Genomic DNA, 16,904 nt, shown 5'->3' with positions numbered 1-16,904 from the left:
AACATAGGTGTTGGATAGCCAGTCTGTACTAGTACTTTCCCCCTTCCTTTCCTCTTTGAACCACATCCTAGATTCATGCTATACAACTTTCCCCACTACTTTCCTGTTTGATCCAACACCTAGATTCGAGTGCAGAAGCAGAAAAAGCCCACATGCAGCTAGAGCAATGCATGTGGAATAAGTAAATTATACCTTAAGGTTCTTGGGGTGGGGTTCGATGGGTGACCGAAGGCTGTTCGGCCCACACTATGTACGGCGGTGAGGAAGAAGGGGTCTGAGGCCCTCCCGCATCGCCGCTGGGTGAAAGAGAACAACTGCGCTGGTAGTGGATTCCCTTCCTCGCCGACAGCGACATCGTTAAGCCTCCTTCCCTTCCCGGCGGATGGATCCTGCCGGCTCTTTGACCAACAGTGAGGGAAGAGAGAGGCCAACGAAGTTTTGTTTAGATCTGGAGAGGGTGAGAGTGTGTGAATAGAGCAACTACAAGCACTGAGGCTCCAGCGTGTATATATATACTGGAGAGAGTGTGAAGAGTGCAAACCCTAGAAAACAAGCGCCAAGGCTGCAGCCAGCGTATACATGATGAGGTGATTATACGGTCACTACGAGATCGTATAGCTCCATATCCATCCATTTTGACCAGTCAAAGAATCCTCCTGGCACCGCCCCAGATCACTTTGTCTCTCTGTCATGCGGGGCCTACCTGTCATTGGGTGGAAGAAAGAAGTCGAACAAAAACAAAATTATGCTCAAGTGTAGTTATCGAACCCGAGATCACAAGTTCGACGAGCGAACAGGCTAACCAGCTACACTACCCCCATGTTATGTTTAACAAGAGGAAACTAACCTTTAATAAATTCCTGCATTCGTGTGCCAAGCATGTCGTGTCTTTTTTTGCGTGGGAGTCATTGGGTTTTAAATCATAATCGTGTCATGTGGCCTTGGTGGTAAGGTCTTTTGGGATTTAAAGCAGTGTTGGTAGTACAGAAATAATGCAGCCTTAGTCACCTTACTTTTCTCCACGTAGTATGTTGGGTCCCACCAGTCAGAGGGTGAAACAAAAAAATTAATAAGAAAAATTAAAAGCGCCAACGGTGTATCTTACCTCACACATCTCGCTACTACTCGTGAACATTTTCCAATTGATCCATCTATTCGCTCATGTGCTATTTTAAGTGAATCCGTATTATAACATGCACACAATTTTGGGCACTTGTATTCGACCTAAGTCAGTGTGCTGCCATATCTCGTACTACTCCCTCTGTCTAGATGTAATAAGTCACGTTACAAGGTGCAGCGGGACCAAGGTGCAAGCAGATTTTTTTTCGAAACGAGGTGCAAGCAGATTGGAGGAGAAGGAGAAACTTGACCGGTCCTTCCTCCAATCAATGCCCTGATTTCTGTCTCTAAACGCAACAATTAATCAAAGCAACTAAGAGATGCCATTTTAGCTACCATGAAGGGCCACGTATGCATCAACGCGTAGTTGCACTCCATGCATTGGGTTTCTGGGGGAGATAACAAGGCAGAGTAAGGAGCGTTTGGTTACATTGCTAGGTTGGTCATAGTGGTGAGTAACTTGGACTAGTAACATGCATATGTTACTAGTCTATGTTACTACTTTCATAGTAGGTAGTAACATATGGATGGTAACATGCAAGTCTTCTTTAATTGAGATATAGACTCATTTTACCTCGGTGTGTGTGTGTGTGTGTTTAACAGCATGTGTGGAGCTGTTTGGTTCTAGGTCTAGCATTGCCACACTTTGCCATACATTTTTGCCAAGCTTGCCTAAGGTTAGTTCATCAAAATGAGATCCACAAGTTCGCAAGCCTAAGGGAATCTTGCCACACCTTTTATGTGTATGCCATGTGGGGCCCAAGTGTGGCTTGCCTAAGGTGTGGCTTGAACCAAACACTCACCTAAGTTGGTCAAACTTGCCTAATCTTAGGTTTGGCAATCTTTGGCAAATTTAGTCACAATCCAAACAACCCCTGTGTGTTAGAGAGAGCGACACATCGACCTACTCCTACAGAGAGATGGTGTGTAGTGTACGATTTAGCCGCGAGAGTCGGTGCATCCTCTTGTTTTCGGGCGTCCGCTTGGGACAGGTAGGACATCTGCCACGCCCGCTCCTGACCAGCCTGGCCCACCCAAAGCCCCTCCGTCGCCCGCGCACGCTTCCCGCCCGAAACGGTCAGCGCCGCTCCAAAGAATCGGTGCAGCATTCATGCCCGAGCAGAGCGGACATGACCTCTCACTAGAGCCTGCATTGAAGGGAGAAGCGGATTCAAGAGTGATGGTTGCTTCGTCCGTCCAACTTACTGCAGGGTCTATGTCATTTGATGGCTCATTGGTCATTATTACTGAGGTGGTAGGACTGCCGGATGTCCCACGCTTTCGACGAAAGGAGGTACTACTAGATTATAATTTTCTCCATTCTCAGCGGAGGAGTGCGAGAGTAGTGAAAACACGCAGGCTCAGTGATTACATGGCCCACCTCACACTATCATCACATTTTCTGGACACCGTGCGACACCTAACTCTTTACATAGTACTAGTATAGTACGTAATGTAATTTATCAACGAGATAAATTTGTACAATGCTATGAAGCTTCCAGCTTCTGTTTCATGTATCTTGCGTCCAAGGTTGCCCGTTGCAACATTTCATCAAATACAAAGGAGACTAACATGCATGCTATTGCATCTCAATGATTGACAGATCATAGACAATATGTACTCCCTCCATTCCAAAATAAGTGTGTCAACTTTATGCAAACTTTAGTACAAAGTTGTACTACTATTAAGTTGACACTTATTTTGGAACAGAGACAGCTAAAGAAAAAAAATGATCCATGCAGTCCCTAGCCCTTGAACCGTAAACCCTAACTAGGCTTTAATTTGCTGGCAACATTGGAGCTTCCGAAGAAATGAATAAGTTTGCAACCCTTTGACCATCAGACCATTTTGTGTAGTTTCACCAAAATCGAGATGAGCATCGCTGTGGCAAAGAAATTGAAGAAGCATGATTAGAATAAGATTATTGGGACTAGTTGATGAGACATAAAATCATCACAAATACAGTACGTAGAAGCCAGTAGTGGTATGTGTGGGGCAAAGAAGTAGAGAAATATCCACATGGAGTGATGTAGGCAGCTGGAGCAGTGGTGCAAGCCGGCTGTAAGGGAGTTGTACCTGAGGGATGTTGGGACGTAGCTCAACCTAGTGGAGGGTGGCGGGAGGAGGCAACTGCCCACGTCGCAGCAGTGAGCAATGGACGAAGGCAACCTCACCGGCTTTGTGAGAGAGAATAGTGCGGACCCCTGATCGGGACGTGCCGATACTGGGTTTTTGCCATCGGCGACGGCGACCGCATCTACACTAAGCATCCACCCCTTCCCCCGGCGGACATGATGATAGAGGCGAAGGTGTCCCGATGTTCTGATGAGATGGTGGCTATCGTTTTCTGTGGGAGTCGACCTTGACGATCCGACTACGAACGTGCGAGACGTCACGCCTTAGCAATCGCTAAACCAACTTCCACGGGGTTATTGACCACGCCGGAGCATGATCAACCTGACCACGGGGGTCTGTTTCCTGCGAGCAAACAAAGAACAAGCAAGAAATTGAGATTGCAATCTGGATATTGCGAATACAAGATGAAAGCTTTATTGATCAAGGTGGGGTTCTGTGACGCCTTGGTCTGGTCGTTGAACATAAACGAAGTACGCGAAGTTGCAGCTATGCCGGACTTTTAATCTAAACAAAACCCAAATTCTAAACGATGCCCTAAGGGCTGTATATATGGAGGAGAGAGGGGGGAATTTCGTGGCCCTTGGAGGAAGGGTCCGAAACCAACCCTAACTCTTGTTTCCCCACACATACGGACTCTAAAAACACCCTACAATCAAGTATTTCGAAATTACATGGGTCTGGCCCAAAAATAAGGTGACGCAGCACCTAGAATGGCCTCTGGACGAAATTTATGAAGTGGCATCTTGTATATTTCGTCCAAGGCTTCATGCACTCATTATGGTGGCTTTAAAGTCCTGGAATCATCACTTGTTACTCCATTCTTGTTCCCCTTGCGCATGCCATCATCTCCATGCTTGAACTTGCTCCAAGGTGCATCTTTCTTGTCCAAGCTAGGCCCTTCATTTGTAAGCAAAACAAATGTATCCAATTTAGGCAACATCATATTCTCATGAACATTAGAATCGTTACCAAGAAACAAAAGTACCTGATAATTCAATTGACGTGCGCGAACTCTAGTAATTGGTCCAGTGTGTATAGCAGCAGGGGCTGTGGGTGTAATAATGGTATTGATGTCGTCATCATCCTCCCCTTCTTGCAATGAAGTCGTCCTCGATGAAAGCTCATCTTCCTCACCCAAATAAGGCTTCAAATCTGCAATGTTAAAAGTGGGACTAACCCCAAAATCTGCAGGCGGCTCATGTATATATGCATTATCATTTATTTTCTCTAACACCTTAAAAGGACCATCAGCACGTGGCATTAGCTTTGATTTGCGCAAATTAGGAAATCTATCCTTACGCAAATGTAACCAAACAAGATCTCCAGGTGCAAACATAACATGTTTTCTACCCTTATCTCCAGCAAGTTTATATTTAGCATTCATACGCTCAATGTTTTCCTTAGTTAACTCATGCATTTTTAAAATCAATTCAGCACGTTATTTAGCATCAAAATTAACCTTCTCCGAAGATGGAAGAGGCAACAAATCAATAGGTGCACGAGGTAGGAAACCATACACAATTTCAAAAGGGCACATCTTAGTAGTAGAATGCAATGAACGATTATAAGCAAATTCAATATGAGGCAAGCATTCTTCCCACATTTTCTTATTATTATTCAAAATAGCCCTAAGCATAGTAGACGATGTCCTATTGACTACTTCAGTTTGTCCATCAGTTTGGGGGTGACAAGTAGTACTAAAAAGCAGTTTAGTCCCCAACTTAGCCCATAAACATCTCCAAAAGTGGCTAAGAAATTTAGTATCACGATCTGAAACAATAGTATTTGGCACACCATGCAAGCGAATAATTTCACGAAAGAACAAATCAGCAACATTAACAGCATCATCGCTTTTATGACATGGTATAAAGTGTGCCATTTTCGAGAACCTATCCACGACAACAAATATGCTATCCCTCCCCTTCTTTGTTCGAGGTAAACCTAAAACAAAGTCCATAGATATATCCTCCCAAGGAACACTAGGTACAGGCAAAGGCATATATAAACCATGAGGATTGAGTCGTGACTTAGCTCTTTGACATGTAGTGCAGCGAGCAACAAAACGCTCAACATCCCGTCTCATCTTTAGCCAAAAGAAATGTGTAGCAAGTATATCCTCCATCTTCTTGACGCCAAAGTGTCCCATTAATCCTCCTCCATGCGCCTCCTGCAACAACAAAAGACGAACGGAGCTAGCTGGAATGCATAGCTTGTTAGCACGAAACACAAATCCATCGTTAAGAACGAACTTGTTCCAAGTTCTCCCTTCCTTACAATTCTGCAATACATCTTTAAATTCAGCATCATGAACATATTGATCTTTGATGGTCTCCAAACCAAATATTTTAAAGTCAAGTTGTGAAAGCATAGTATAACGATGAGACAAGGCATCAGCAATAACATTTTCTTTACCCTTCTTGTGTTTAATGACATAAGGGAAAGTCTCAATGAATTCAACCCATTTAGCATGTCTACGGTTCAGTTTTGCTTGACTTTTAATGTGTTTTCAAAGATTCATGATCAGAATGTATAACAAATTCCTTGGGCCATAAATAATGTTGCCATGTTTCTAAGGTCCGAACAAGAGCATATAATTCTTTATCATAAGTAGAATAGTTCAGACTAGACCCACTCAATTTTTCAGAAAAGTATGCAACATGTTTTCCATCTTGTAATAACACACCTCCTAATCCAATTCCACTAGCATCACATTCAAGCTCAAAAGTCTTATTGAAATTAGGAAGTTGGAGTAAAGGAGCATGTGTCAACTTATCTTTCAATACCGTGAAGGCTTCTTCCTGTGCGGTACCCCAAACAAAAGGCACATCCTTCTTTGTAAGCTCGTTGAGAGGTGCAGCAATGGTGCTGAAATCTCTCACAAAACGCCTATAGAAACCAGCGAGGCCAAGGAAACTCCTCGCTTGTGTGACCATTTTGGGCTGCGGCCAACTCTCAATAGCTTCAATCTTGGCTTTATCAACTTCAATTCCCTGTGGAGTAACAACATAGCCAAGAAAAGATACTCGGTCGGTGCAAAAGGTGCACTTTCCAAGGTTACTAAACAAACGTGCATCACGTAGAGCAATAAAAACAGCACGCAAATGTTCCAAATGTTCCTCCAAAGATTTGCTGTAAATCAATATGTCATCAAAGTAAACTACCACAGATCGTCCAATGAAAGCACGTAAAACTTCGTTCATTAATATCATGAAAGTACTAGGTGCATTTGTTAACCCAAAAGGCATGACTAACCACTCATATAATCCAAACTTAGTTTTAAATGTTGTTTTCCATTCATCTCCCAATTTCATACGAATTTGATGGTATCCACTATGCAAATCAACTTTGGAGAATATTGTAGAACCACTCAATTCATCAAGCATATCATCTAGCCTAGGAATAGGATGACGATAACGAATAGTAATATTATTAGTGCCTCTACAATCAACGCACATACGCGATGTACCATCCTTTTTCGACACTAAAATGGTAGGGGATTCACGTATATAACCTTTGTCGAGCAGTTCTTGTACTTGACGCATAATCTCCTTCATCTTCTCTGGATTGGTACGGTATGGTGCACAGTTGGGTAATGATGCACCAGGAATTAAGTCAATTTGATGCTCAATCCCTCAAATAGGTGGTAATCCCGGTGGCACATCTTGTGGAAATACGTCAGCGAACTCCTGCAAAATGTTAGTGACAGCAGGAGGCAAAGAGGAAGGCATGTTCTCGAATGAAAATAATGCCTCTTTGCACACAAAAGCATAGCAAACAGATTTGCTAAAATCTAGATCATCAATATCAGATTTGGTGGCAAGTAAACATGCACTTTTCAATTTAATTTCAGAAGCAGCACTAGATGGTTTATTATTAGGCTTCATTTGTTGCTCAAATTCTTTTGCCACAATCTGATTTTCACTCTTATTTTCTCCTGTTTTGCTTTATTAGCTCAATTAATATCATCTTTCAAAATGGAATCAGGAGTCATAGGAAGCAAAGTATTATTTTTATCCTTATGAACAAGAGTATACTATTGTTTCTACCATGGTACAGAATTTTTATCAAATTGCCATGGTCTACCATGTAATAAGGAATATGCTTGCATAGGTACCACATCACAATCAACATATGTAGAGATACTAAAATGCACGTGAACAGTACGTGTTACCTTAACCTTGTCGCTGTTGTTGAACCATTGGATGTAGTAAGGATGTGGATGTGGTCTTGTGGTGAGAGATAACTTCTCCACCATCTCCATGCTAGCCAAGTTATTGCAGCTCCCTCCATCTATGATGACGCGAATAGAACATTCCTTCACAACTCCCTTTGTATGGAACAAATTATGCCTCTGATTTTGGTTAGCTTGTGTAACCTGCACACTCAAAACACGTCGAGCAACTAAACATTCATACCTAGGAGCATCTTTAGCAGCCATGTATTACGTCTCATGATCAGAATAATCTCCACCGTGTTCTTCATGTGTAATAAGAGCCAAAGTCTCCTCATCATAGTCACTAGCGGACTCATACCCACCATCCTCAGTAGCAATCTTCACACGCTGAGATTTGCATTCTCTCGCAAAATGTCCTCTTCCCTTACAACGACGACAAATAATATCACTTGTGTGCCCTGTTGATGCCATGGAAGAAGAAGAGCTCTGCGCAGGCCCGGCAGGTGTGCTCTTGGCAGATAGTGGTGGTTGTGCCTGCTTTCTTGTATCACGGCTGGAGGTGGCACCTGATGGAGGTGCTGGTGTAGTGGAAGTAGAGGATGCACGTGGTGTCCATGATGAAGATCGACCTGCAGAAAAGTTAGTTTGCGCTAATGCCTATCGATCCTGCACTTCACGTTCAGCTTTACAAGCAAGATGGAATAGATGAGTGATATTAGTATACTCTTTATACTCTAGAATGGTCCGAATCTCTCTGTTTAATCCACCCGTAAAACATGCAAGCATAGGTTCATTCTCCTCAACAATACCACATCTAATCATGCCAGTTTGTAATTCCTGATAATATTTTTCTACATATTTTTTCCTTGTCTTAAATGCTGCAATTTTTGAATTAATCACGTTGATAATTTGGTGGAACCCAACGAGTACGCATAGCAATTTTGAAAGCAGCCCAAGTAGTTGGAATAGGATATAATCTACAATGTTCAAACCACAAAACACATACGAAGCTAGTGAAAGTACAAATAGCAGCAGGAACACGTCTCTTCTCAGGATATTGTAAACATGTAAAACGTTGTTCAGTTTCTAACTCCCAAGTAAGATATATATCAGGAACATATCTACCCTCAAATGGTGGAATATTCAATTTCAGTTTAGGAATATGGACATGATCTCGTACCTCATATGGTGGTGCAGCCCTACCATTGCGATGATATACCTAAGGACGACCTGGTGGTGTTGGCGCTGGTGGTTGCACGTAGTTCTGATTTTGATCAACCTCATCCTCATAATGGTCCTCCACCTCTGTAGTAGTAGCAGGAGCGACAGAAGCAGCAACAACGGCACCAGAATTTTGCCCAGGGTCAATGGGAATGCGCTGTGCTTGTCCCACTTGATTTGAGAAGCGACGTTGTTGTTGTTGTTGTAGAGGTGCGTTAGGGGCAGCCGATGGTGGTGGTGGAAGACGCGCGAGCAATTCATTAAAATTGTTATCGAGCTTTGTTTCAAACGTCTTCTCCATGCCATCTATCTTCTCCATGGCCTCTTCAAATCTGTTTAGCACATCTTGCACCTGTCCACTCATCATTTGCTGAAATTTATCATGCAACTCCTTATTCGTCATGTTCTCCTAGTCAGTCTCGTCGGCTTGTGATCCTGCCATGGTTAGCAGCAATAGAAACACACAAGAATATGATCCTACAGACTACTAACAAGAGGTGATGGTGGGTGTCACAAATCCGTCAAGCAAATCTCAAATTCTTACTAGTTCTTACCCAGCAGCAAGCAGTGATCGGCAACCATCGTAGTCGAAAACTCCCAAAGCTTGGATAGAGCGATTACCAGGGATAATCAAACGCACGACGTAGATGTATGTGGAACTGGGAAGGCTTATAATATGGTAGCAAAAAGGGTCAACAAGAATCAGTTCAGAGATGCAAAGTTGAATAAACGCTCAACGACGGTACTGTGCTGGTCCTAGGCTAGACTGTACTAGAGACGCGAGCCAAGAACACTAACAAAATCACGGCGCTGCATGTAAACAAGGGAAAAGCACACTCTAGAATTTTTTTTCGCTCTGTTTTTTTGGCGCTCCTCTTTTTTTGGTGAAAAATCACTATAATGGTGAGTGTCTCAAAACTCTTCCCTCGTCAAACTGACAGGATGGCCACAATTTTTTTTTTGACTTTTTTCGGAAATCAGGGCAGCGATGACGAAAAAGTGCGACAAAAAATCACTATGATGGCACGTGGCCCAAAAGACTCAGAAAAGCCTAAAAATAGGATAGGGAAAAATATTTTTGACTCTGAAAATTTTGGCCTAAAAACTGCCAGGGGGTCTCCAGACTTTTTTTCTCTGAAACCTACTCAGGCAAGGAAACACGAATCAGAAATTAGACGGACCTCGAAAACAAACCTAATATGAAAGGAACTCAGATTGGTGGTGGATATATGGTGGTAGGATATGGCAGCGGTGGTGGTATATGGATGCGGATTGGTGGTGGTATATGGATACAGATTGGTGGTGGTATATGGATACGGATTGGTGGTGGTATATGGATACAGATTGGTGATGGTATATGGAGACGGATCGATGGCGGATAAGCGGTGGTGGTAGATGGCAGGGGCGATGATGATGGTGCGGCGGCGACGTGACAACTTATGACCAGAACTCGAAACTCTAAAAGACTAGACTCTAAGACCAGCAACTAGACACGACGATGCAACCGCAAATTCAAAAAAGCAAAATACTGAAAAGACTATGCAAAGGCTCAGATTGGTTCGGATATGATAAACTAACCCTAATTTTTTTGGCTTTTTTCGTGGACTATAGGTATGAAGAATAGACTCGATCTAGACTACGAAAAACTGTAAAATCTCACCAAGCAACCTGGAAATCTGATACCACTTGATAGAGGCGAAGGTGTCCCGATGTTTCGATGAGATGGTGGCTATCATTTTCTGTGGGAGTTGACCTTGACGATCCGACTACGAACGTGCGAGACGTCGTGCCTTAGCAATCGCTAAACCAACTTCCGAGGGGTTATTGACCATGCCGGAGCACGATCAACCTGACCACGAGGGTCTGTTTCCTACGAGCAAACGAAAAACAAGCAAGAAACTGAGATTGCTATCTAGATATTGCGAATATAAGATGAAAGCTTTATTGATCAAGGTGGGGTTCTATGAGGCCTTGGTCTGGTCGTTGAACACAAATGAAGTACGCGAAGTTGCAGCTATGCTGAACTTTTAATCTAAACCAAACCCAAAGTCTAAACGATTCCCTAAGGGCTGTATATATGGAGGAGAGAGGGGGGAATTTTGTGGCCCTTGGAGGAGGGGTCCGAAACCAACCCTAACTCTTGTTTCCCCACACATACGGACTCTAAGAACAGCCTACAATCAAGTATTTCGAAATTACATGGGCCTGGCCCAAAAATAAGGTGACGCAACACCTAGAATAGCCTCTAGATGAAATTTATGAAGTGGCATCTTGTATATTTCGTTCAAGGCTTCATGCACTCATTATGGTGGCTTCAAAGTCCTGGAATCATCACTTGTAACTCCGTTCTTGTTCCCCTTGCGCATGCCATCATCTCCATACTTGAACTTGCTCCAAGGTTCATCTTTCTTGTCCAAGCTAGGCCCTTCATTTGTAAGCAAAACAAATGTATCCAATTTAGGCAAACATCATATTCTCATGAACATTAGAATCGTTACCAAGAAACGAAAGTACCTGATAATTCAATTGGCGTGCGCGAGCTCTAGTAATTGGTCCAGTATGTATAGCAGCAGGGGCTGTGGGTGTAACAATGGTATTGATGTCCTCATCACATGATCTGCTGGGATGTTAGAGATGTGGCCACAGTCGTTTTGTGCGAGAGAGTGTGAAGACTGAAGAGAGCAACCCCAGCAAGCAACCGTGTAGGCTCGTCCTGCCTATGTATATAGTGGAGCGGTTCCCTTTTCTCTCCATATGAACCTATTTATATTGCGTACATGCCACTGAAGAAAAAAACTTTATTTATAAATGATGTGGCACCTACTACTCGTTCTCCTATAAACCTTGCGCTTAGCATCTCCAAAATACTAACCTTGCGATTGGCTCTTCGCGTCTTCGGGAAGTCGAGCAATAATGGTACTGCAGTATATATCGTTGTGGCTATATGAGACTGAATGAATTGCTGCACGTCCACCACGTGGGCGAGAGTCGAGGGGCGAGGGAGAGTGCGTACTATTACGTCCGTTTCCATATGGACTACATACGGAGCAAAATGAGTGAATCTACACTCTAAAATACATCTATATACATCAGTGTTTGGAGTATGTACTAGTAGTTCATATTGAAATCTAAATCTACTAAAGGACATATATTCCAAACAATATGATAATCTCTCTAACTAAGGTAGGGACGAGGATTAAACGGAGGGAGTAGTAAAATTTTCTCCTCGTCCTGCGAGCCATCGCAAGCGTGGGCGAGGGAGCAGGCATAAGGCATACTAGTAAGAAAGCTTCACCTCATCCTACGAGCCACCGCGGCCGTGGGCGGGGGATACGGCGTACTAAGCAAGCTTCTCCTCGTTCTGCGAGTTGACGGGACACATCAAAAGTACTCCAGTGTATAGAGCCTTGCCTGTAAGGTAGGCCCGACATGGTTTGCCTCTTTTTTAACATAACACATCAAGTCACAATTTGTTTGTTCACCCATGGTAGACAATCCTCCATCAAGTGGACAACCAGTAGACGTGTCAAATTACCACGTGGGCTGCCTTTTTGTACAGAAATGAGCTCCACCGTGTACCCACACGGTTGTGGTTGGGAAAGAGACGGGAGTACGGGCGCCGTGCATGCACCTCTTCTCTTTGTGCATGTCCCCCACCTATGTGGGGGTGTGTAATAGAGATACAAACCTAGACAGATCGCGTGTGCATTCGTGAGTGTTTTTTGTTTGGGGGGGGGGTGATTTCGTGAATGTATTTGTGGGAATATGTGTCGATGACATCTCAAACAAAATTTTGCATGCAATGTGTGTGAAATAGAGGCATATCCATATCATATAGAGACGGCCAGTGGGGGCGATCCACGAAAGAGAGGGAGGGGTCATAGATATCGATAGAGTCGAAGAAAGGATCAAGTGGGTGGGTGCGAGATGGATGAAGAGAGCCATCAAAATTGTGTGTGTGCAAGTCAAAGATATAGGGCGACTGGCCTACCAGAACGTCAGAGGGCACAGGCAAGTTTGTGTGTGACAGGGAGACATGACTAGAGCACTTGATGTATCGGTGTTTGTGGGGGGGGGGAGGGGGGAGGCAGAGGCCTAACTAAAGAGGTAGAACGACTTGTATGTGTGTTGAGAAGGAAAGACCCATCTATGTCTTGAGGGAGATGGGTCGACATCCATACATAACTGAAGGACGGGAAATAGGTTGGGACAGAGAGAGTGAGAGAGAGAGGAGAGGGAGGGAGGGAGGGAGAGGGGTTAGAGTGCTGGATGGGAGAGGCCTACTAGACAAACTGAGGGTAGAACTGCAATACTATCAATAAGAGTGGGGATGTGTTTCTGTGTATGCCTGTGCGTGATAGATCTGTCGGGATGCATGCATGGATGATGATGGGGAACCATGTGTTTGCTAAGCAAAACTAACTAGATCGATAGATCAATTGTTGTTTGTCGGAGGAAGGGAGAGACATAACTAATGAGGTAGATCGATCAACGCATGGGGAAAACGAGTTATAATTAAGGACCTAGCTAGCTATATGTATAGCGGGAGATCGGTCGGTGTGCATCCATTTGTTAGAGGCAAATAAGGCCCAGCGACACAGATAGATAGAGAGAATGGAGCTAGGAGGTGGTGCGAGAGGCCAAGCTACTAGCTAGATAGGGGGAGGAGTGTGCGGTTGTGAGATCGATGAAAAGAGGGGTGAGAGTTTACACGTGTGTGGGACCGTATGAGAGACACGAGGCATGGACACAAAAAGGAGGAGATGGAAGGTGCATGTGTACGTATGTTGTAGCCAGACGCTAGTGAGGTTTATCGATCGGTGTGTGTCAGAAAGGAGTTGTGGAGACTGTGGGACAATGACCTAAAGAAAAAAATGAATGTGCGCGATGGACAGAATGCTGTGGGAAGGGGGAGGACGAGGAGGGCGTGTGCATGCACGAGAGAAAGTTAGTGCTAGCTACAAAGGTTAGAGGATTGTGCAGGTGTAAGAGACTAACAAATATCATAATTTGATATGAAAGTGGATTCATATATTTGAATAGGAGATCATAGTGTTATGAACATATGCATGCATGAATATAGCGGTGATACGCGTGCTGTGGTTTTGCACATGTTATACCATAATGTGATAATGCATGGCGTTTGCAACTCACAACTAAATGTCGAACAATCTAAACCATACTATATATCGAACAATCTCACATTTTATTTGAATTTGTGATAATGTGTGGCGTTTACATCTTACAACTAAATATCGAACAATCTAAATAATACTATATATCGAACAATCTCACATTTAATTTGAATTTGTGGTAATGTGTGGTGTTTGCAACTTACATGTAAATACTTGTAGGCGTAGGGGGCGGGGCACCATAAATTATGTGATAAACACATTATACATATGAGACATGGTTTAGATTATGAAGATCTAGCTAGAGCTTGGAATGTATTGTGATTTCAAATCAACATAAAGTGGAATCAAAAAATCGAGTTCGAGTTCATATAGTACACATAGTTCATATCTAACTCGAGAGTAATCATGTGGTGTGGTGTGAAGATAATACACAAACGATGGTTTAACATGACAATAATGATGATTGTAGATCTTATTAAAATAGAGAAACGAATTCAAATGATTTTACTTCACAACAATCATCATTGTAGATCTTATTCAAATAGAGAAACGAATTCAAATTTAGTTCATATTGAAGCGGTAGTATATACGTTTGGAATGCACAAAAACGTTCATTTGAGTAGCAGGTTGCATGCATTATACACGTAGCAAAATATTTTAATTGAACATAACATGAATTCAAAGTTTTGAATGACATTTGTAGTGCTTATTGATTTGGTATAGTACACGGGACTAGACTCTCTTGTGTGATGTGAATTGATTTCTTTTTGGTTTTTCGTCGACGGAAGTGCGAATTGATTTGGTATAGTACATGTTGGGCTTGTCCGGAAATTTCAACCCGCGCCTTGTTACCCTGAAATATTTAAGATATATCTTTGTATCATTGTGCTCCGACAACTCCCTCCATCTCAACCCGCGCCTTGCTATTCCAAAATTACAACACGCGCGAAAACTCCCACCTCCTGTGAAAAACCGACACGCGAAATGCCCGTGATACCCCTGAACCGAAAGAATCGCCTATCTCAAATTGGTGAGGGTAATTTCGTAACTTGCCCCACATTTCGGACAAGTGCGTCCCTAAGCCATGGTTCCCCACTCCCATCCCATCCGCCCACCCATTCCTACACCAAGGCCGTGAAAACCCGTGAAGCCCCACACCCTCCTCCGTTAACCACCCAGCTGGAGCCTCTTCCTCGACAACATCGTCCACAGCAACACCTCGACGTCCCTCATCCACCATACTGGATGAGGATCCGTCGTCGATCTCGTCGTCCCGATGGTTCAGCCACCCCGTCCTCCACCTCCAAGGAGCTACCCCAGTGTTCCCCTCGTCTTTCGCACCACCTCCATTCCCACACCGTCGTCTTCACGTGCACCACCGGAAGAGCATCATCATCATCGTTTCCTCGGATGAATCTGAGGCCTAATCGGCGCCACCAAAGAGGTTGTACAGTAATCACCTCATTTCCTTCTTGATTCGATCTCACGGTGCTGCCGACGCTCGGTCCCGAGCCGACACGGCGCGGCTAGATCCACGGCAGCGTCGCCGGCCACTTCCTCCATGGCGTCGCTCCCTCGGTGGAGACGTCCACATTAGTAGGAGCTGCTGCTGCTTTAGCTCTCGCTCACACTACTGCTCTGTTCTTGCTCTCGGTCCCCTGCTTGGTCTGCTCTTGTTCTTGCTCGCGCTGCTGCTCTCGGTCTTCTTCTTGCTTGCGATGCTGCTCCGATTTAGCTACACTTCAGTCGACTGAATCGACTTTCGGGTCAGTCGATTTTCAGGGAGTGGGGGGCTCGCCAGAGTTAAGGAAGAACCAGCCGCAGTGGGGAGGGGGGCTCGCCGGAGAGGTACCCCACTATCTATCTTAGGGTTCAGGGTGGGGGCGGTGGTCGCCCCGGCGGTGGTGGGGCGGTGGCGTGGGGATCGCCGGAGAAAAAGCTCGGCACGGGGTGGGGGGTGGCTAGAGGGATGGTCGGGGCAGTGGTGGACCAGCGGTGGGGAGAGGTTTTGGGGCGGGCGGGGCGGCGCACCACCGGCCACGGGCGGTGGGGGGGGGCGGCTGTTCGGCCGGTGGTGGCTGGCGGCTCAAGGTAGCATCACCTGATGCTGCTACATGACCAGGTGCCCCGTCTCTCGCACGCGCTGCTGCTACTGCTTTTCTGCTACTAGCTAGTGCGTTCAGTTTCGACAGTAAAATTCAGTTTCGACAGTAAAATTCAGTTTCGACAGCAAAATTCACTTTCAATAGTTAAGTTCAGTTTCGACAGTTAAATTCAGTTTCGACAGTTAGGTTCAGAGATGAGTGCCTGATGTATTTTACAACTAGCACCTTGTGGTTATGTATTTTACGTCATCTATTGCAGATGCTATTATAATTCCACTCAGGTTAACGTTGTCTCTCTTGTCCTGCTTCAGCCTCGGCATCGTACAACTCACCGGAGCTGCTCCAATGACGAAACCCTCCATCACAGCGGAGCAGTACCTCGGGCTCCATCTCCAGACGCCTAAGATCTTGTTCCCGTCCTCCGACATCCAAGTCAGTCGGATCATCCTCACTGACCAACCCAATCATGCTGAGATCGACATGGCTTCGCCAAAGAGGTTGTACACTTGTTGCATCTCTTTTTTACTCTACATGTTATATATATTGTCCACTGAGCACATGTAGTAACGTGAAATACGATTAGTTTCTCCTACTATATGACAACCAGTGAGATACCAGGCAACTTAGCTATCCATGATGGACTCTCTTGAACGCCATCATTATTTATCTCTACGTGTTTGAGCGATGCATTTGTAGATGGGCCTGGTTGTTGAGCTAGTACGGCAGTGGCCTGGGTCCAAAGTAGTAGAAGTAGGCAAGTAGCACAAAAACATTCTTTGAGTGTAGCTTTTCCTTGCTCAAGCCTGCCTACTAGAATCGCCAGTGCTTGAAAGGAAAAGTGAAGGAAAAAGATAGAAATTGGAAAGTTTCCTATGGTACTACTATTCATGCATTTGGTTCAAAGGAATGGAGCAAATGAAAACTGTAGGATTTGTTCCTTTAGTGTCTCCTTGATAGAAAAACCATATGGATTTTAATTTCCACTTGTCCTCCTTGTCAAATTCCTATTCATGA

The sequence above is a fragment of the Triticum urartu genome, chromosome 7A (genome assembly GCF_056163025.1).
Source record: "Triticum urartu cultivar PI428250 chromosome 7A, HENAU_Tu73, whole genome shotgun sequence".
In the NCBI taxonomy this organism is placed as follows: Eukaryota; Viridiplantae; Streptophyta; class Magnoliopsida; order Poales; family Poaceae; genus Triticum; species Triticum urartu.
This window is presented reverse-complemented; position numbering follows the sequence as displayed.